Genomic DNA, 23,750 nt, shown 5'->3' with positions numbered 1-23,750 from the left:
CAACCCTAAAAAGGTAGCCTTTTTTTTGTCTAATTTGACTGGACTATACGCCAATTTGAAACTAGTATGCAAAATGAGAACTAGAATAAAACAAATGAAGCGCGCTAAAATCATACGTACAGTAGCAGGCACGTACAATGTTAGGCTTATTAAAATTTGCTCGTCTAACATATAATAAAATAGAATTAATAGATTTTTTGATTCAGCATGGCGTATTAGCAAATACAATTAAGTGTACCCTTACAGAAAAGTATTACTGACTAAATACTTAAAATCTCAGTGATTTAATACTGTCAATATTTATTTGGGAAATACTGGGAAAATACTGGTAGTGATAAATATTATAGGTAGTGATTAATACTACACAGAACTACTGGTGCTTAGTATTGAATTACTCACCGATATTTCGATTTCCGATATTTACCCGGCATAAAAAAAAAATTATTTTTTCGAAATTTTATTACTATTTTATAACTAAATTTGTTTCTTAAGATGCAGTCTATAATTATAAATATTTTCTCGTATTTGAAAAACACTTACCTTGAGGGGATCGAACTCGGGACCTCTGGATCGTGAGCCCAACTGCCTTACGTGGTAGACTACTTCTTAATTTGATGTAAGTGTTATATATAGTCTACATGTGTCATAACCAGCGCAAATATATAATTTTTCAAAAATTATCTTAAGAAACAAATTCAGTTTAAAAAGAGTAATAAAATTTTGAATTGAATATTAAAATGATATTCTCAGTACTATTTCAAAACTTGTACACTTTTATCAAGACGAATTAGTACAGACCTTCATATAAAATGTATTTGTGCCTTACTTTTATCTCTTTTCCTTAATATTATCAGGAATTACCCATTATAATGTTTCTATACAAATTGTAGTACTGGTCAGTGATTAATTTCACATGGAATATTCAGTTCAGTACTTGAGTATTAATATTAAAATACTGGCCAGTGATTTATTACACATGGAATCCTTGGTTCAGTACTTCAGTACTAACATTGAAATACTCATCAGTAATTCAACACAAGTATTTATTACACAAGTATTTTTCACCTAGTATTAAATGCTTTCTCATCAGAAATTTAATACTAAGTATTCAATACTCGTCCTGTATTAAAAACTACTTTCATAAATTACTGACCAGTAATAAAATACTATGCAATACTTGGATCACAGTGATTCAAGTACTAATAAATACTTAATTTAGTATTATTAATACACAAAATAAGTATTTATTACTAACCAGCTAGTAATACTTTTTTGTAAGGGATAGTCAGTGCGGTGACAATATAAACATCGATAAAGATACATTAACATATCGATGTAGAAGACGATATTACATAAAAAATATACATAAAAAACGTGTCTGCAAACAGTGCGATTTTTATAAAAATGCGAAAACTGGTACTTGGTTCCATAAAAGTCACTTAGACATTGCTACTATTTGCAAAATAGTAGCATGTTTTTTGATGCTTCGACATCCACGTCACGATATCACAATGGATGAGACTGGCGTGACGTCAGCCACGATTACAGATTGGTTCAATTTTTGCCGAGAGGTAATTATATCTTAATTTATGTTAATAATTGTACTGTATAGTAAAGAAAAATGTATAATAATTAATGTCGAAAAATAATTTTAATATTATTTTTTTACTTGCAGGTCTGTGTGTTCTGGGCAGATAAGTATAGTACAAAGCTTGGTGGCCCAAGACGCACATTTGAAATAGATGAGGCGAAAATTGGACATCGCAAGTACAATCGTGGCCGACTTCTAAAGGGTAATTGGATTTTTGGAGGGTACGAGCGAGACTCAAAAAAGGTTTTCATCGTTCCAGTCGAGGATCGGACAGAAAAGACACTCCTGGCATGCATCAAGAATGGATTCTGCCAGGAACCACGATCATGTCAGACTGTTGGAAGTCTTACAATTGCTTGAGCAATGAAGACTTCCAACATCTGACAGTGAACCATTCCTATAATTTTGTCGATCCTGAGAGTGGTAAAAAATGTTGAAAATATATATAAATAGGTAATTATATTATTAAGGTTGCACTATAATTTTATATATTTTTTCAATTTACAGGTGCACATACTCAACATATAGAGCGCGTTTGGAGAGAGGTTCGGGCAAATATTCCAAGATACGGAACTAAATCCGAGCACTTACTTGGATATTTGTCCGAATATCTTTTCACATGCGCCTATAAACGACTGGAACGTATCGAAGCCTTTTTCGAGATTATCGCGGAAATGTATCCTCCAATGTCCACTACCGAGGACCAGCCAGTATCATCCAATCCGGGACCAAGTACAGCACCTTAAAAACGTTTATCGCACTTTTTGGAGACACGTTTTTTTATGTATTTTATGTAATATTGTCTTCTACATCGATATGTTAATGTATTTTTATTAATGTTTATATCGTTATCGCACTGACTACACTTAAATGTATTTGCTAATACTCCATGCTGAATTAAAAAATCTAATAATTCTATTTTATTAGAATAATAAATCACCTACCTCGATTCAAGCAGTTAGGTCTCACGCTGGAAGTTTCTTTAGTTTAATTATGCGTGGGAAGCACACACACACCGGGGGGGTGCGAGGGGGGGCCTTCGGCCCCTCTCCCCCGCACCCACCCCGTCGGTAGGCAGCGTGGACCTCGCTTTACAACATAAAGTACATGCTAAGTTGTAAAGCGAAATTATAAAGTACATGCATGGAGGGGGGTGCAGGGGAGAAAAGCCTTCCTGTTCACGTGCGCTTCTCGAGTTTCTAGAACTCCTCTATTTTATAGCCAATCAGTACGATCTGCTGCTGCTTTTCACTGCCCATGAAATTTCACCTTAAGCGTGAGATGGCGTTGCTAGAGTAACGGACGGAAGCATTAACACACGAGACAGCGAGCAGTGAACGTCCGAATAAAGAACGAGTATTAAATTACGTATAGTGTTATTAATAAGTTACCCCCGGCCATCCCAAGTATAATATTGGCGACGAGGAAAAACGATTTACCGGAAAAACTAATAAGGACGACGTCATGGCAGGCGAGTCGAGTATCGCAGCGTTTAATCCGAACGAGGATCAACACGGCATATATCCGAGATGGGAGAGATGGCTCAGAGACTTCGAACTCTTTCTGCTGAGTAAAAATATAACCGGGACGCAAAGGAAGAAAGCTATGCTTTTACATCATGGCGGGATGGATCTACAAGACATATTCTACGCTATTCCAGACTGCGACGTGGTGATAGGAAACGAGGATCTATACGAAAAAAACTAAGAAAGTGCTAACGGATTACTTCAGGCCAAAATTGAACGCGACGTACGAGCGACACCTTTTTAAAAATATGGCGCAGAAAGAAGACGAAACGGTCGGTCAATTTGTAACACGGTTGCGTCAGCAAGCAAAGTATTGCAAATTCGCTTCTATGGACACAGAAATTTGCGATCAAATTATTGAGAAAGGTCGTTCAATGGAAGTGAGGAAGCGTATATTAGAAAAAGGTGACATCGAGTTAAAAGAGGCGATGGAAATTGCACAGGCGTTCGAGACAGCATCGGTCCAGACAAAGGCTATAGGAAATAACGTAGTGGCACGGATTACAACAAAAAGGGAGAACGCACGAGGAAAATCAGACAGTTCCAGTTCCAGTATTAAGTGCTACAGATGTGGTTATCGAGGACATGCACAATCAAACGAGAAGTGTCCGGCTAGAAACAAGAAGTGTACGAAATGCTGTAAAAAGGGTCATTTCGCAGCGATGTGCAGAACATATCGAGATCGAGCAGACAAACATGGCGACGGTTCGGACAAGCGGGACAAGAAGGAAGCTAAGACGAACAGCAGCGCCAACAAGGAGGAAAGAAAGTCAACTACGGTGAAGCAGCTAGATGGCGACGCCGCTGACAGAGACGACGACGAATATGCGTTCGCCTTAAGAGATAAGATATGTGTATTAGAACACGGAGAGGTAATATCAGCGACTGTAGAGGGAATAGAAATCGATCTTTTAGTTGATTCGGGATCTCGATGTAATATTATGGACGAAAATACATGGGAATCATTAAAGTCAAAAGGAATAAAGTGTATATCGCGTAAGGTTAATAAGACCGCATTTTCATATGGAAAAAAAGACGGATTAGAGATTTTCGGTGAATTTGATTGTGAGATAAAGATCGGCAATAAAATCGCACGGGCAATTTTTGAAGTATTCCGAGGTGAAGGACAACCGCTCTTAGGTGTTCAAACGGCAAAAGAGTTAGTACACTTGCAGATTAATCAGATTGAGAATATTAAATGCGACGTTAAGTTAGATAATAAACTCTTCGAGGGTATAGGGAAATTGAAAGATTTTCAGCTTAAAATTCCGATAAATAGTTCGGTGAAACCAGTTGCTCAGCCGCGAAGAAGATTGCCTTATAAAATGCGTGATTTGGTTAAACAAGAGATAGAGAAATTGTTACGTGATGATATTTATTGAAAGAGTAAAAGGGCCGACGCCCTGGGTATCTTCAATAGTACCGATAGTTAAAAGGTCGGGAGAAATACGTCTTTGTTTAGATTTACGTGAAGTAAACGAGGCAATAACTCGTCAACGAAGCCCGTTACCTGTATTTGTAGAACTACTTGATAAAGTAAGAGGAGCAAAGTGTTTCTCAAAATTAGATATTCGAGGAGCATTTAATTAAATTGAGCTTGATGAAGATACGCGAAGTATTATTACGTTTAGTACGGATTGTGGTCTATTTAGATCTAAGAGGTTAGTTTTCGGTTTAAACTGTGCGCCGGAAATTTTTCAAGAAACATTGGAAGAGATTTTACGAGATCTTGAGGGTGTAATAAATAGTGCAGACGATATTGTGGTTTATGGAAAGAATTTAGAAGATCATAATCGGAAACTTCAGAAAGTACTTGATAGACTCTTAGAGAAGGGCTTGACACTTAATAAAAATAAATGCGTTTTTGCGGTTAAGGAGATTGAATTTTTGGGATTTATAGTAACGGGTCAGGTTACCGATTAATGCGATCGAAAGTTGAGTCAGTACAGAACTTCAGAGAGGATCCATGACAGAACGTCCAAAAAAAAATCCCACGACAGAACATCCCGCGACAATATGTCCAAAAAAATAATATCCCCGTGACAAAACTTCCCACGACAAAACACCCACGACACAATCGGCACATGAATTATGTCATTGTCGGTTTTATTACGGTATTACATTAGTACATGCGTTCATACTAATATATGACCATTACCAATTTAGGTAATTCTTCAGAATAGGGCCTTTTCCGAATTTTGATTTTTCTTGCGGTTTTCTTGGTAAAAACCTTTGTTGTGACTCCGACAGTGATAATCAATCGGGGGAGCCCGAAAAATATGCACCCTACCTATTTTTTTTTCCTATTTTAGTAAATCTGAAGGAAAGCTCACTCCTCTCCGATTTCGATGAAATAAGGCTCAATTAAAGCGCTTTTGCTCAAAATGACTAAAAGTATTTAATGCGTGAACCTCGGTTCGCGTGGAAAGTGTATGCGTGAACTATTTCGGGACTACCGCACCTCCCCCGAAAGCACGGGGGGGGGGATGTGCGTGAACCTCGGTTCGCGTGGAAAGTATATGCGTGAACTATTTCGGGACTACCGCACCACCCCCGAAAGCACGGAGGGGGTGTGCGTGAACCTCGGTTCGCGTGGAAAGTGTATGCGTGAACTATTTCGGGACTACCGCACCTCCCCCGAAAGCACGGGGGGGGGGGTGTGCGTGAACCTCGGTTCGCGTGGAAAGTGTATGCGTGAACTATTTCGGGACTACCGCACCACCCCCGAAAGCACGGAGGGGGTGTGCGTGAACCTCGGTTCGCGTGGAAAGTGTATGCGTGAACTATTTCGGGACTACCGCACCTCCCCCGAAAGCACGGGGGGGTGTGCGTGAACCTCGGTTCGCGTGGATAGCGTATGCATGGAGGTGGTAGGTTCCGCCCCCTTGCGGGGGGCTCCACTATGGTTAAACTACACACATAGTATGCCTTCAAAGTACATGCGTAGGCTTTCCACGCGTGGAAAGTTATGAACCCATGTGGCTCCTGGTTTCGCGTGGACGTCCTGTCGCAGGAAATTTTGTCACGGGGATATTATTTTTTTGGACATAATGTCGTGGGATGTTCTGTCGTGGGAAATTTTTTTTTGGACGTTCTGTCTGACTACCCTTCAGAGAACCCGAAACGCCAGAAGAAGTCAGAAGTTTTCTGGGGTTGGTCAATTTTTGCGCAGCGTTTATTCCAAATATGGCGACAATTAGCGAACCTTTAAGAAGGCTTACACGAAAGAGCGAACCATTCGTGTGGGGTGAACCACAGAAAATCGCTTTTCAGACGCTGAAAGATAAGCTGACGGATGCAGAAACGCTAGGTATTTATAATCCGGATGCGAAAACTAGAGTAGTTGCAGACGCTAGCCCGGTAGGCATAGGTTGTGTTTTAGCACAAGAACAGGATCGACAATGGCAAATTATAAGCTTTGCGAGTCGAAGTTTAACTGATTATGAGAGAAGATATTCACAGACGGAAAAAGAAGCTTTAGCACTTGTCTATGCGTGTGAAAAATTTAAATATTGGTTTTTTGGCATTAAGTTTGAATTGGTCACAGACCATAAAGCCTTAGAATGTATATTTGCACCAAGATCAAAGCCATGCAGCCGCATAGAGAGGTGGGTGCTAAGACTTCAAATGTTCAAATACAAAGTAATATACGAAAGTGGAAAGAGTAATATTGCAGATCAGTTATCGTTTATTAAAAATAGGTAATAACGAGGGGGAGAAAAGTAAGTGTGAGGATGAATTGTTTATCGCGTGGGTTGCAAAAGAGAGTGTGCCGAGAGCAATGTCTATCGAAGAAGTGGAAGTAGAATTGCGCGAAGATTCGTGGTTAGGTGAAGTTAGGCAAGCGATTGCGACAGGAAACTGGGAGTCATTATCCAGTACGCGGATAAAAGCAATTAAAGACGAACTTTGTGTGTACAATAATGTTGTGTTACGGGGAACGAGAATTGTCGTACCTAAAAAGCTAAAGAAGCGAGTATTATCAATAGCGCATGAGGGACATCCAGGTATTGTTGCGATGAAGGATAGGCTAAGAAGTAAGGTTTGGTGGGCAGAAATCGATAAAGATGCGGAAAACTTTGTAAAAACGTGTGAGAGCTGCCAAATAGTGCAAAAGACAGCTAATATCTCACCGTTGAAACCAAACGCGCTACCGGATAGTTCGTGGGAATGTTTAGCGATGGATTGGGCCTTTGCCTTCCGGAGATTTCATATTCGTGATTATTGATTATTACAGTAAGTTCTATGAAATAGAGATAATGCAATCAATTACGTCGGCAGCAATTATTGATAGATTGAAACATATATTCACGAGGTATGGTTATCCGAATAGGTTAATATCTGATAACGGAAAACAATTAGTGAGCGAAGAAATGAGGGACGTCTAGGTGCGGTATTAAACTTGTTCATGTAGCGCCGTACTGGCCCCAAGCAAATGGGGAAGTCGAAAGACAAAATCGCAGTCTTCTTAAACGCATAAAAATTGCACAGCTCGAACGAAGAGACTGGAAATAAAAAATATTAGACTATCTGCTTATGTATCGCTCATCTCCACAAGCATCGACAGGGGTTTCGCCAGCGGAACTAATGTTCGGTCGAAAAATAAAAACTAAAATGCCAGAATTGCGAGGGATCAGAAATAATCTAGATGAAGCTATTAAAAATAGGGATGCTTGGAAAAAGCTTAAAAGTAAAGAGCGATATAATTTGCGAAACAATGCGAAAGAAAATGAGTTGAAATTAGGTGACACTGTTCTACTAAAAACGATAAAGCGGGATAAATTAAGTCCGGAGTATGAAAGCGTTAAGTAGGAGGTAGTTGATCAAGCCGGTGATAATGTAACAATTAAAAATGCGGATGGAAAAATGTTTAAGCGAAATGTAGCGCATGTCAAGAAATTTAATCGTGCAGGGCCTAGCAAATCCGACGCAGATGTTGAAATAATATCGGAGCAAAATGTCAAGGTAAAAACCGAATTGGAGTCGCAGGATAACTCTGTTGTTGCAACGAAGTCAGAACCAAGTGCTGATCTTAATGTAAAGCAAAGTAGGCCTGTACGAGACAGAAAGTTACCAAATCACCTAAAGGATTATATGATGGAGTAGGTTTCAAGCAACGTGCAATTGTATTACTTATTACCAAAGACTTTTGTACGTCAAGACACAACTGTAATATAGATTGTAAGGTAAACGTTTATTCTGAGAAAGGGGAGGATGTTACATATGTATTAGGTGCGCAACTAAGTTTCCGGGTTTCACACATAAATGGCACCAATAACACATGTACTCGACTTACATGTTTGAAGTTGTCTGAAGTTATAGCTTGGACATCTGTTAACAATAACCAGTCGTTATACCAACACATATCGCAACGCAAAAATATTTTTTCTAACAACGGAGATGTCGAGTTTTGTGCCACATAAACAGCATTTGCGTCCAGGACACCATCAAAACGCTGAAATGAGATCTGCTACCGCACCCGCCGTATTCGCCAGACCTGGCGCCTTCCGATTAGCACTTGTTCCGGTCGATGGCGCAGGGCTTGGCTGGGCTACACTTGACCAATTTCGAAGAAGTGCAAAATTGGTTGGATAAATGGTTTCGGTCCAAAGACGCGTCGTTTTATCGTCGCGGTATTCATGTATTGCCAGAGAGATGGCGAAAATGTATAGCTAGCGAGGGACGATACTTTGAATAAACCATTTTTTGTATTTATTGATAAAAAAAACCCGGAAACTTAGTTGCGCACCTAGTATAAGCCTTAAAATGTATGTGAGCGAGTAAGCGTGAGATGGCGTTGCTAGGGTAACGGACGGAAGCATTAACACACGAAACAGCGAGCAGTGAACGTCCGAATAAAGAACGAGTATTAAATTACGTATAGTGTTGTTAATAAGTTACCCCCGGCCATCCCAAGTATAACACATATCTAATAATGAGGTGGAAATATTTTTCGCGAAATTAATGATTCTTAGGTTATGAAAGTTTTACATTGTGATGCCAAATAAATCAACTTTTCTCATGATTGAAAATACTATTTTACAACGCGAAATATTTTGATCGTACACTCTAAAAGTGTTAAATATAAGAAATGAATATTTCTAAAAATATAGACATCATACTTACAGGCCCAAAGTCGTCCTTGATCTGCTATCGTGTCAATTTATTAACGTCAATCGTGTCGACGTCAATACACTCTAATTCAGCTCGACAATTTATTCAGGTCTCGCAATTCTCAAGCTCCAAAACTGATCGTCTCCTTCTTCTGCAAAACTAGTAGTGCGGGAGCCCACCGCAAAAATTTGGGTCGATCGCTTTAATGACAAATTTTTACTCGAAACAGTGGGTAATATACCGCACAATACTAATTGCTTGTCAGCCAAAGTCGTACCCCCTGCTTTATATCTTATAACAAATTGTTAACAAATGAAATTGTGCGAGGTACTTCACTCATTGCTTTTATGAAAATTTTCTGTTTCAATAGATAGGGGGCAATAAAATAGACTTTCCAATACCCGGCTGCCACCCCTCATCCCCTGCTTTAAGGGTGGCTGCCGATGTCCAATATGACAATATTGATTAACTAACCTACACCTATCACTTTTATGGACGAATGACATATCGTTGGAAAGCTCGTCAAATTTCTTTCAAAATAATACCCGGCTGCCGCACCTTCGCCCCTGTGGAGGTGAGGCTGCCGAGGTTTTAACTCGCTGCGCGAGTCCATTCGAAAACGCAGTTTGAAATGCGCGCTCTAGACAAAGACAGAGCGATGTGTTCCCATTTTTTCTCCAAATGTTATTATTCTCCTGAATGTCACATTGTTACAATGGCAGAGTAGGTAAGAATTTGTGTTGTTTATATATTTTTTGACATTCATTGAGTGTAGTAGTCAAAATGTATGATCTTATTATCGAGTCGAGTTTCAAGTCTGTTTTTAATCTTTTATGGAGTGTAAGGAAAGCGTAATTAGAATTTTCGAAAAGTTGTACTATCGAGTCGCATCTGTGTAATCATTTACGTAAATATGAATAACACAGTTATTGATCTGTAATTATCATAAGTAAAAGATCCTAAAAAATTTAGTTGTAGGCAAAGGATAGATGTCATGTTTAACTGATTAGACATATTTATACTCACTTTGCCGTATGATTCTTAAGTGAGGGGTTACTTCAGCAAAGCTTTCGTGGAGGTGAAGAAATAAAGGTTTTTCGTAGTTTACTAATGTATTTATTTATATATTACGAAAACATTGAGAAGAAGTATTAATTAACAATATGCTGTGTTGCAATAGCCATGTGAAACTTGAATGAAAAAAACAGCAATAACAGACATTTGCAAGAAGATGGAAAATTATTCATCGTAAAATTCGTCAGACTCATCTCCCGAAAAATCTACATCAAAATCAAGGTCGTCGGTTGTTTCCTTTTCTACAGTTTCGTTAGTATCGTTCATCATTTCTTCTGAACTTGAATCATTTCTGGCATCTTCCTGCAAAATTTCAGTTATTGTCGAAGGTAAAGCGTCCCCAATGAACCACGTCGGTTTCAAACTAGTGTTGTCGCCAGAATGCTCTACAAACCATCCACAATCTTCAGCACGTAATTTGACGCAACGAGATTCAGTGGCATTGCGCCACATTGAATTGATGTAGATGGTTCGTAACATTTTTTGTTTAAGAGACTTCCAACAAGGCGGAATAAGAGTCGATTCAAAACTTTTTACTTTAGTCGCGAATTTTTTCTCGTTCTTAGAACTCGCATATGTTTTGTCAAAGATCCGAAATCTTGCTTCATTGACACTCGTGCAATTTTTTACGCTGTAAATCAAACATGTAAATTCTTGAACGGAATCAATTTTCTCTTCGTCAAATATATTTGAAGGATCAGCAATGAGAAACCACGACAAAATCGAAAAATTGGCACGTAAGCACGCGAGGCAGTGACAATTGCTAAAAAATATATATGGTATGTATCAGTCGTACGCACACATAAACGACAGACGCACGACATTCTGTCCTTGTCTAGAGCGCGCATTTCAAACTGCGTTTTCGAATGGACTCGCGCAGCGAGTTAAAACCTCGGCAGCCTCACCTCCACAGGGGCGAAGGTGCGGCAGCCGGGTATTATTTTGAAGGAAATTTGACGAGCTTTCCAACGATATGTCATTCGTCCATAAAAGTGATAGGTGTAGGTTAGTTAATCAATATTGTCATACCGGACATCGGCAGCCACCCTTAAAGCAGAGGATGAGGGGTGGCAGCCGGGTATTGGAAGGTCCATTTTATTGCCCCCTATCTATTGAAACAGAAAATTTTCATAAAAACAATGAGTGAAATACCTCGCACAATTTCATTTGTTAACAATTTGTTATAAGATATAAAGCAGGGGGTACGACTTTGGCTGACAAGTAATTAGTATTGTGCGGTACATTACCCACTGTTTCGAGTAAAAATTTGTCATAAAAGCGATCGACCCAAATTTTTGCGGTGGGCTCCCGGACTATAAGTGTCGAGTGCGATCCCGTGCGATCAGTATGACTGAAGCGACGAGCGCTCGGCTAGCTTCAGTGTGTACGGCAACATCGGTGGTGGGGATGGCTGGCGGCGAACTTCAGTGTTGCGAACACCGATGTTGCCGTGCTGCCCGGTCTTCCGAACAGCATCCCTAATTATAACTGTAATTTACAAGTCAGTTTTGTAGTAATATATTGTACTTTTCATACATGCAAAAATTAACATTAAATAAGTAAATGATTCTTGCTTGCTATATATGTTGCATACATGTCATTCGATTCAATGACATTATATTACGTATGGTTTGATCATTGACTTGACTATGTGAACACGCATACTGTGCATAAGTATAATTCATCCAGCAATCAAGTAAATGTTTTAGTGAAAGCATGGCATTCAGCTTGTTGCAAACTGCCATTAGCTGAAACCTGAAACCCTCATTTTTCCACTTTTTAATGCCTTATATCTCGGGAACTGTCCATTTTTGGGCTTGGTGCCTATGGACACTTTTTATCAGCATGTTATGAACTGCATTATCCTACATTATTATTAAATTTGACTGGGAGCCAAAACCCCCCATGACCGTTGCGGAGTCCTTTAAATGATTTATATATGAAATAGGGGTAAAAGAAACCAACGAAGAGATTGGTTTTTGAGTTTTTGATGCCAATATGTTTAGAGTGTTCTAAAATGTCGAAATATTGCATTAAAATCGCATGTCCGTATGTGTGTATGTGCAGATTTGATGTCCGTGGTTGCTCTAACTTCCGTAAATATTGAGATATCGGGCTGTTTTTTTTTTAATCGATAGAGTATCATTCAAGGAAGGTTGGTATTGAATTTGGCGATAATCAATAAAGGGGTTCTTTTTTAAAAAAATTTTGAATTTTTCGAAATGTTTGTGGTTGCTCTAACTTCCGCAAATTTGGAGATATCGATTTACTTCTAATTTTATTATATTTTTTAGTCTTTTCTACCCCTATTTCATATATAATTTTTTAAGATTTGGTTGATAAGACCCAGCTTTATACGCGATCAGAGGTCCATAATTTTGATCGCATATAAAGCTAAGTCTAATCAACCAAATTTAAAAAAATTATATATAAAATAGGGATAGAAAAAACCGAAGTAAAAATTGTTTTTTGAGTTTTTGATGCCATTGGTTGATTAGACCCAGCTTTATACGCGATCAAAGGTCCATAATTTTGATCGTATATAAAGCTAACAATAAGTCTAATCAACCAAATTTAAAAAAATTATATATGAAATAGGGGTAGGAAAGACCGAAGTAAAAATTGTTTTTTGAGTTTTCGATCCCAATGTGTTGCTTACGTTCGAAAACGTCGAATTTAAATTTTTTGAGGATCGGTTTTGAGGATTGGCTATCCACACATCAAATAACTTAGGGCAGATTGAGGCGAATCGGATTAATATAAGTTGTAAGACAATTTTCGTTAGTATTTTATTTGAAACAAGCAATTTTATCGTGCTAATTAGTAATCCAATTTGCCTCGGTCTACCCTATACATTTTTTAGGCAGAAATCGGTAACTTTTTCACTAATCTTCGCCAAATTCGAAACAACCTTCCTTTAATGATACCTTATATATAAGATTACGTGTATGATTTGTACGCCAAATTAATAAATATCTGCTAATAATTATGCATACAAAAACAGGCTTCCTCATAGAGGAAGCAATGTGCAGGTTTCTACTTGCACACTTAAAAACTATAAGGACGCAATGTGCAAGTTTCTACTTGCTCACTTAAAAACTATGAGGAAGCAATGTACAAGTTTCTACTTGCACATTTAAAAATTATGAGGAAGCAATGTGCAAGTTTCTACTTGCACACTAAAAAACTATGAGGAAGCAATGTGCAAGTTTCTACTTGCACACTTAAAAACTATGAGGAAGCAATGTGCAAGTTTCTACTTGTTTCAATCTATGATTATTTTATTGTAATGTCTTTTTAAACCATTTTGACTTTTACACGTCTCTTTTATTTATCAACATTAGGACATCTCTTTAAGTGATGAGACCGAGAATTTTTGTCGACAATTAGACAAAACCCCTCTCAAAAACTCAGAGAGAAAAATAAAGAAAATGAAGTCAAAATAAAGGTTTGTATATACCTTTTTTATTCTTACGCTATTTGCTATTTTATAATAGTTACATGGTCTCTAACATCCAGTTCTTATCATTACAGAAAACACAACCATCATGTTTGAAGACTGATGAGTCAGATTCAGAGTCTGATAGGGTGGATCTTAACTTAAGTGAATGGAAAGATGTAACCGTAAAAAATGGTATAAAAATTAAAAATATTTAAAGAGAATGAACTCAATATGTACAAAATCGGATTAATTATTTCTGGAAAAAAACAGTCTATTTAGTATACTCAATTCTCAACAAAGTAATGAGAATATATTATTATAATTATCAGAACAATCGTGTAAATTTTATTTTTCAGATTTTACAACCACTTGAGGGGGCTGGGTCTCAGGGTTGTCCCGCAGAAAATCCAGGCTTGCTAATTTTTCAACCGGTCACGGCGTGGTCCTGGTAGGCCGCGTAAAATCCGGATGGGAAGACCGGGTCGACCCGCCAGGGAACACAACATGGTGCCTGCCGTGACCGGGCAAGCTCTGCGGGAAGCACCTCCTGGAGGTCTCTGCATGAACGTGGAGGGCGCCCGCGTCCCAATACAGTCCCAGTTAAAATATCTGGAACTGTGGCTCAGGGAAGACGTCAGCCTCGGCGAGCACATTGCCCGCATCGCCCCCAGGGCAGGAATGGTGGCAATGGTCGCAAGGCTATTGCCGAACGTTGGGGGAGCGGGCGGGCATGTGCGCCGCCTATATGTCGCGACGGTCCACTACGTCATTTTGTACGGAGCTCCGGTGTGGGCGGAGGAGGTGGCTGGCGACGGCCGCCTGAAGCGCGAGCTTGTGGCGGTCCAGCGCCATATAGCCCAAAGAGCCGTCCGCACCTATCGGACCGTCTCACACGTGGCGGCGACGGTCTTCGCAGGGATCCCCTCAATAGATCTCGTCGCCCTGTCCCAGGCGGACATGTACCGCCGGGTCAGGAACATCAAAGAAGAGATGGTCAGAAGGGGGGAAACTCCTGTGTTAACCCTGCGACAAAGGACCATGCTGAGGCAACAGGCCAAAAAGACCCTCCTCGAGAGCTGGGAGGAATATTTGGACGACCCCCAGCTCAAGTCAGGGAGGAGGGTCCGCGAGGCCATCCGGTTCGTCCTTCGTAAGTGGGTGGACCGGGGGGGACGCGGGATTACATATCATGCGGCACAGGTGCTCACGGGGCATGGTTGCTTCAGGGAGTACCTGTGTCGCATAGGAAAGGAGCGCACCACGGAGTGCTACCACTGTCCGGAGTTGGCGGATACGGCAAAGCATACGCTGGAGTTCTGCCCAGCTTGGGACGAACAGCGCCGCACTCCCCGGGAGAGTGTGGGGCAGGACCTCTCCCTCCTGGTTATCATTGCTGCGGCGGTGGAGCCAAGAGAGGGAGAGGCCAAATGGAGAGCGTTCGTCGCCTTCTGCGGCACTGTAAAGGAGGCGGACGAGAGGGTCAGAAGGGGGGAGGTTGCTCCGCCCTCCCCCCTGCCCTTTTAGGATAGCGAGGAGGAGGAAAATGTTGGGGAGAAGGGGCCGCAGGAGCGGCCAATGGTGCCAGAACCGTCACGTTAGTTCCGTGGTTCGGGCCCCTTGGCCTCTTTGGAGGGCACGGGGGGAAGGAGTCCGCCGCATAGCGGGGGTCCTCCTTCCCTCACTCGCCTGGGGGGCGGGCGTACTGGGCTGGAAACCACGCGCCTGCTGCTGGCCCCCTCTGTAAAGGGGGGGCCAGCTCCCCGATCCGGCTCCTCGTCCCCCTTAGGAGGATATGCCTAAAGACATTGCGTAAGGGGGTCTCGGATGGTATCATTGCGTTTCCCGGCCCCCCCCCCGTAATACGTCAGGAAGGAACTCGTGGTGTTTTTTAGTCGGTAAAAATCCGACACTCCCCCGTCTTTTCCAGGAGGCGGGGGGTCTTTCCTCCAACTAGGGGGCTGCTGGGACTCAGTTCCGGCAGTAGAAGATTCTCACCACGTAAAAAAAAAAAAAAAAAATTACAACCATGATTCAATGTACTAAACAGTTAAAACATGTAGTTGAAGATTTAAAAACCGAAATAAGAGATTTGAGAACAGAGACAAAGAACTTGAAAATAGCAATAAAAGATTTAAAAAGTAAGATCAGGCACCTTACATAAAAAAATATGTGCTCTGACAATGGTAAAAAAGAAAATATCCGGAAATATCCGGAACCACTTCTACACAAATTAAGGGAACAGATGAAGTATGTACCCCAGAACGCAAATCAAAAAGACGTCGTACAAACGTTTCTGTGTGCTGATTGAGTATATATTTTTACATGTTTTAATATGAGATTCGGTACCTTACAAAAATTTAATACTGTGATTATTTGGCTAGTGATTATTTACTTATTTTGAATATTAAAAGCACTATTAACAGTGCTTTTAATACTCAATAAGTAATCACTAGCCAAATAATTACTTACAGTATTAAATTTCTGTAAGATATAACATTTGGCCTAAATATAAATTAATTCTGTTTTCTCTGTTTTATTATTCATACAATTAAGGTTGTTTCTTTAAAAGAGGAAGTAAATATAGATAGAAAGTGTCATCCATCACTTTCTAAGAATACTGCTCTCACCGAAGTTCCCGTGCGCAGCAGTACACCTTTAGGATGTTATGCCCGTAGCCGTGAAGGAGGGATTTTGTCGGGATGTAGGCGCCCAAAGGATTAGGATCCACGCACTAATAAACGACACTCCGTACTTTACAGTAAAAGAGGATATATGTATTTGCTCTCACTTTATTACAAGAGGGTTTTAAGTTAGTAACTTAAGTCAACACGCGTTAAGTAGGATGCGCGGTTACTCTCAGAAGCGATCTGTCTGATCCTGTCGCTACTGACATATATATTAATTTCATTAAGGCGGTAGGAGGAGTGACTGACTCTGATCGGAGCACATACGCTGCTCCGTGTGACTCCGTCGCTGTCTCAGCATTCTGGGAACAGAAATGTGACTCGCTTTCTTTTCGTCACGTTTCTCTTTAATAATTTAATAATTTTAATTGTCTCATCTTATATTAATATTTTCTATTTTGATCACGTATTAATTATTAAGCATGTTCTTATTCCCGAAGGCTGGTCGAGCTACGACATTCCTCCCCTTTTAAAAAAAGAAAACGAATGATTTACATGAGTTTTCGTCTTACATAATTTACACATCGAGTTTCTTAACTTACATCGTTATTTAATACAATATTGCGGTATCGCTTTCCCTTTTGGGCATTATATTATTGTCGGGTGTTTCTCGGCCGCTTGCCGTATGATATATATGTTCTTGAATAATTCGTGGTTTGCACATAGGATTTAGATTTGGATTTATTGGTATTTTTGGTTTATTTTTATTCTTTTTTATTATACATATTATCGCTATTGCTATAATTATGAGTATAGTTCCCGTAATTATTGGGTATGTAGTGTGTATTTATGTATATCTATTTTGCTTTTATCTAGATCGTTGTCGATTTCTGTCAGTTGTTTGCTTAATTCCATAAGTTCTGAGGGATTTTGTATGATTTTCCGGAATTTTGACATTTTGGCAATGTTCAGTTGTTGGTTCGTCTGTTGTGTATGCTGAATGTTACGTTATAGTCGGGCAGGTGTGTCAGTATGTACGTCGTTCTTTCGCGTGTATTTGTTCTTGCCGTCATGTCGGGTGTTACTATCTTACATTTGTCTCTTAGCGTTATTTGACCTGTCCGTTCAATTTCTATCTTTTGCATCGCGTCGTTTCTACACGTTATTTCTATGGCTTGTTTAGTTTGAGTGGAATATAGCCATGAGTTCGGATTACTTAATGCTATCCATATCGTTGTGTTGGCGTGTATGCTTCGAATACTGCAATGATTTAAGTGTGTATCTATAGCTACATACGCTTGTACTTCGCATAACGCATTATTATCTACATGATGAACGGGATGGTTTCGCTCGCATACGTATGAATTGTCATCTTTAATACATTTATTTAATTCGTTTTCCGTAATTGTACAATATGTTCGGCTATCGGTATCTATCGCTATAAGTTATTGATTTATTTCTACAAATACAAATATATCTTCGCTTTTATGTATAGGTAAAGATATCGCTTTTATTATTTTGTACGTTGGGTACGTGATTAGTGGGAATTGTATAATAGTGTATATATTCGTGCCGTCGCTGTAGGCCTTGATATCTCAAAATTTGAGGAAATTAGAACAATCACGTACATTTTTTTAAACAAAAATTGAAAACCCCTTTTTCATTAGCAATTTTTCTTTATATAATAGTATGATAGATATTCTCAATCGGAACTAATCTTATGTTTAGTATTCCATTTTTTGCACTAGTTAAATGTTCTATAATGTTTGTCATATCATTCGTTAAATCATTTACAATTGCATTCAGTATTAGAAAGTGTTCGTCGAGTTCTTCTCGATGTCCATACCCGGCTTTTTCGCGTAACCAAGTCTTTCTCATCCTTTCTGTAATATTTAGAAATCAATCTTCATTTTCTTGTAGAACCTTTTTCATGTCATCCACGTGCGCAATAGTTGCATTTAATATCTTTATTTGATTTTTCACGGCGTGTTGTAATGTTTCCTTGCATCATCTTTAATTGTTCCTTTATGATTATTTCATCATCAGCATCCATTGTTCCGAATAATGTTTTAGCTATCGTTCCTAAACCATTGATTAATCCTCTTCGTGTTTTCCTTGGGTTTTGATACGCGATTTTCAATCGTCTTAATACCATTGTTACTTGTTCGTTATCTTTTTCCGTTATTTGAAGCAAGGTTTGGCAGGTTTGCCTCATGTCTTCTTCTAACGGTTTATCATAGCACAGCGCTTTGGTTTGTGCCATGTAATTTTGTAGTTGTTGGTATCGGTGGTCCATAGCTATGATGTCCAGTTTGATTACCATTTTCCATACTGACTCGACCTGGTTCATTACTCCGATTTTTTCAAAGTATATATTCGGCTCGTGTGTAAATTTTTTTACTTCAAACGATTCACGGATATCAGGTTCGGTCTTCGTACAGGTGCTCCATGCCATTAGCATCCTGTAATAAAAAGCATTTTCTAGTATTTTATTTTGGCTTCTTTTGTGTTGCTATATTCATATTTTTCGATAAATGCAACTAATTGTCAGATAAGAAATTTCTAATTCGTTCTTTAATTGCTGGAAATCCTGAATTTCTCGCGTTTGAAAGTCTGTCATCGCTCTTCCTTTCAGTTTCGTGCATAAAACCGATTCTAATAATGTTCCTTCCTCTAGAGGGTTAATATTCTTTATCGCGTATGATAGTGCGCTTAAGAATTCTTGGAGTTTACTGGAATTTCCGTCAAATTCTGGGATCATGTCCCGAGCTTCTTTTAATTTCAAGTACCCTATCGCATGTTCGGCTTGGTTTCCGATATCATTTGAAGTGCGCCCGTACGCAATATTGTGTCTATCGTACTCGTAATCGCGTCGATTTTGCTCGTCTGCGAGCGGGCTCGACGGTTGCCTCCTTTCGCGCAAGTTATCTATTTCTAGTCTCAAACCGTGCATCATGTTCATCATGTCGTGTATTATTGTTTTAACATCGTCAGGTTGCTGGGCTGGAGAGCTTACCGCATTTCCTCGCTCGCGTTTATTCGGCTTGATTCGTCGCGTAAGTGGTTGATTTCCCTGTCGACTTCTTCGGCGGGAACGTTTCGCGGTTCGTTTATTCTTAAGTGACTCATGCTCGTATAATATTCTTGGGGCTGGAAAATGCTCGAACGTAAGATGTCAAGGAATATTCACGGCGGTGTGATACTCTACTAGGCGTGCTTATGTCAGATTCCGCATCGGGGATTTGTTCCTCGTTACTCGCGGTTAACTCTCTCGGTTGTTTCGCCGAAAATTATTAATTCACGTTCGGGCGAACTTTCGCTCGAATAGTAATTTTCTAAGTTGCGACGTACGTTTTTGCGTATGTCGGAGATCGCTTCGGTTTATCGCGGGGTTTAAACGGCTGTTGGGTATAGCTCGATCTGCTGACTCGCTAAGTAGCCAGGACGCATTTGCAACGTTTTGTGCACTCGCACTTCAGCCTAACGACCTTCATGCGGTTTTTACAATATATTTTTTTTAGCGACTTACATTACGATGAGAATCTGCATCGCGTTTCGCTGTTCGCCTCGCAATGTGATATCGATGTCGGTGTTGGTGTTAGCTACTGACGTTGCTGGTCTCATTCAGTGTTGTCGGCCGTCGGCTGCGGGTGTTGTCTCGTGCGTTGAGGTAGGTTGATGTCTTCTCGGGTTGCACTGTCGTTGCCATCTTGTTGTACCAAATGTCTCGTCGATCCTTGCGTCTCGCTATAGCGAATGTCTCGTCGGTCCTTGCTTCGACGTCCTTTCCCCTTGGTTGCGATTTAGTTTGCTGACAGTTTAGTCATCTGCCGCTTTTCTTTAATTTTTGTCGTGGTTTTTCTTTTCACGGTTTTCTCTTGTGTAGTGATTAGCGTTTTTCACTCTTTTGCCTCACTAGTGCTGGCGCAATCCCACCGCTGCCACCAATTAATGTTGTGCCCGTAGCTGTGAAGGAGGGACTTTGTCGGGATGTAGGCGCCCAAAGGATTAGGATCCACGCACTAATAAACGACACACTCCGTACTTTACAGTAAAATAGGATATATGTATTTGCTCTCACTTTATTACAAGAGGGTTTTAAGTTAGTAACTTAAGTCAACACGCGTTAAGTAGGATGCGCGGTTACTCTCAGAAGCGATCTGTCTGATCCTGTCGCTACTGACATATATGTTAATTTCATTAAGGCGGAAGGAGGGGTGACCCTGATCGGAGCACATACGCTGCTCCGTGTGACTCCGTCGCTGTCTCAGCATTCTGGGAACAGAACTGTGACTCGCTTTCTTTTCGTCACGTTCCTCTTTAATAATTTAATAATTTTAATTGTCTCATCTTATATTAATATTTTCTATTTTGATCACGTATTAATTATTAAGCATGTTCTTATTCCGGAAGGCTGGTCGGTCTACGACAAGGAGTAAGTATATATATGCAGCTTATGTCATGTTTAATCTTTAAATGTAAGAAAAAAACTTAAGTTTATTTGATTTTGCAGCCAAAGATAGTGTTTCAAGAACAGAATATAGATGGAACAAATGAATGGAACACTTCTAAAGATGTATGTATAGTCTTAAATGGTAATAATGTAAAATTTGCTGACCTTAATGTTTATACTGCTCATCGTCATGATATTGTCTCTGTGTAGGAACCTGAAGGCAATACTGAATTGTTGGAGAGTATTGATAATTGTAACGAAGCTATTAATCAAAAGGTGCACTGCGAAAATAGTTCCAAAGTTCTGTGTTTTTTTGTCATTTATAATAAAATAATTATTTATTTTTATCAATTTTTTCAGGGGAAAGAAAATGAATCTATTGTGTCTGTTGTGATTAAGGTAAATATTGTAAATATTAATACGCATATTATAGAAATGTTTTATTTTTTAGTTTTTTACTCATATATCACATTTTTCATATTATTACAATTTTCACATTTTTTATTTTTTATATTATTAGAAAAAGATGGAACTGATAAAATCTGCAGATGATAAAATTACAGCAAAATTTCCAAATCTTAAAAAAATTAATACTAATATAATTGCGTCTACAACTTTGGTTGTGCCTAAAAAGCTATCTACCAAAGCAGTGTTGTGCCGTACCTTGGTTCGCAGAGTCGGCACGGGATTCTTTAGGATCCGCCGGGAGGATGGAGAAAACACGTAGCCAGACTCTTGTTTAAATAACTTTTTAATAAACTTGCTGTTAAAACGATACAGATATCTTGTTATTTCACTGCCCTGACTTGCGGGCTTTCACCTTAGAGTAGATAACGTTCGGTCGTGCGCAATATCGCCTTTCGATTAAGACTGCCCGCCGCTTCTCGGAAGGGCGGGCTTTTATCACTTACGCATTAGCTTCCGCGATGCTGACTTAGGTGTCAGCGCTTTTGTTTCCGGGTGAGTGCCCTGGAAGCCACTTGCAAAACTCGGAATGCCACCTCAGGTGAGTTTGGCAAGACCCCGAAGTAACGCTGACAGCTAGGTGTTGCAATTAGGGAGCGGTGACTTTCGCCACACAACATCCCTCCCCCCGTGGAAAAAGAAAACTGTGGCATGAAGTTTTTATTACTGCTTTCTTTTTCCATGGAAGTTACGTCATATTACAGCTTATTTTCCTAGTTGTTTGCGGAAGTCGCGTCGCGTGTCTTTCTTTGTTCTTTTCTTTATTATCCACATGATTGTTACCATAATTCCTATTATAATGACAACTATGGACACGGAGCCCACGGGATATATTACATTTTTATTTGATAAAAAGCTGACCTGGTTGTTTTCTAACTCCTTGTCTACTTCTTCGAGATTTCGGCTTAGTTTTGTTAGTTCTTCGGGATGATTGATCACTGGCTCTAGTCGCAGTTCTGTTTCTGACTTTTTATTATTTCCAAAATTCTCAGTTACTGATTTGAAGGTCAAGTTAAATTGTGGTAAATGCATCTGTATGTACTTGGCGTGCTCTTGTTTTTTAGTTCGTAGTGTCAAGTCTGACGTGGTCAGTCTACAATTTTCGTTTAATTTAATTTTCCCTGTTCTATTAATTTCAATTTTCTTTTTGGCTTGATCATTGCACTGTACGGTTATATATTGTTTGTACGGAGTAGAAAATAACCATGTCTGTGGTTCTGCTATAAGTAGTGAGTATAGGCGGGTTCAACCCCGGGGGCTCCGAGGGAGGGGGGTATCGGATTTCGCGGGGGGTGAGGGGGAGGGGGGAGGAGCGGGGTATCGGGTTACACAAGGATATCGGGTTACACAAGGATATCGGGTTACACAAGGATATCGGGTTACACAAGGGTATCGGGTTACACAAGGGTATCGGATTTCGCGGGGAAGTGGGGGGAGGGGGTTGTCCTTGACATACCACCGGGATGAGTCACCGGGATTACTCACCGGAATGAGTCACCCGCGCCGCGGGTTCGCGGTCGCGGTCGCGCCGCGGGGTCCGCGTGGGCCGCGCGAGGGTCCGCGGGGGCCGCGGGGTCCGTCGGGCCACGGGGGCCTCGTTCGCAACAACGCCGCTAGGCGGCGCACAATGGTAAGACTAACTCGATAGCGCACTGCGTAGTAGCGTGTTTTTTTGTCGATGACGCATCGAACCTGTCGGAACATGTTCGTCGTAAACAACATTGGTAATTATGCAGTTTAGGGGAAGCACCTCCGATGACCTTGACCTTGACATATGTTGTCAAGGTCACCCTCTTGCGTGACCTTCAGAAGGTTTTAGCCGTCGTTCGTTTTTTATTAAAAAATTATAAACAAAAAAAGTTTCGAAAATATAGCAGTTATTTTAAGTACTGAAAGGCATAAACGACTAATATTACGTTTTTCTTTAAAGCAGAGAATACTTTATTTCGCGAGAAAGTCGCTGCTTTACCAAAACACAACATTTAAAGCAGTAAATTGTTGATAAATTGAAGTCTTTTTGTTAAAGCAGAGAATACTTTATTTTGCGAAAAAGTCGCTGCTTTACCAAAACACAACATTTAAAGCAGTAAATCGTTGATCACTAACCTACATAGGTTAGTTGACGCGCTTTAAAAGTATTTAAGTGTTTAAAGCGCGTCAACTAACCTATATATGCACCTATATATGCTATATTTTCCAAACTTTTTTTGTTAATAACTTTTTAACGAATAGCGAGCGACGGCTAAAACCTTCTGAAGGTCACTCGAGGTCATGACCTTGACAACATATATCAAGGTCATTGAAATCGGTGAGGTCGCCAAACTTTTTTTTGTTAATAACTTTTTAATAAAATACGAGCGACGGCCAAAACCTTCTGAAGGTCACTCAGGAGGGTGACCTTGACAACATATGTCAAGGTCAAGGTCATCGGAGGTGCTTCCCCTAAACTGCATAATTACCA

The 23,750-nt window shown here is 40.0% G+C and overlaps 1 protein-coding gene and 1 pseudogene across 1 annotated transcript in view; both read left to right on the top strand.

Moving 5' to 3' along the window:
• LOC139822203 (uncharacterized) overlaps positions 1 to 23,750 on the top strand; it is a 283,165-nt gene that overhangs the window by 224,692 nt on the left and 34,723 nt on the right. The window lies entirely within an intron of this gene.
• On the top strand, positions 1,482 to 3,298 carry LOC139822216 (uncharacterized; annotated as a pseudogene).

The sequence above is a fragment of the Temnothorax longispinosus genome, chromosome 11 (genome assembly GCF_030848805.1).
Source record: "Temnothorax longispinosus isolate EJ_2023e chromosome 11, Tlon_JGU_v1, whole genome shotgun sequence".
In the NCBI taxonomy this organism is placed as follows: Eukaryota; Metazoa; Arthropoda; class Insecta; order Hymenoptera; family Formicidae; genus Temnothorax; species Temnothorax longispinosus.
The sequence above is the reverse complement of the archived record's forward strand: the minus strand, read 5'-3'. Positions and strand labels throughout refer to the sequence as shown.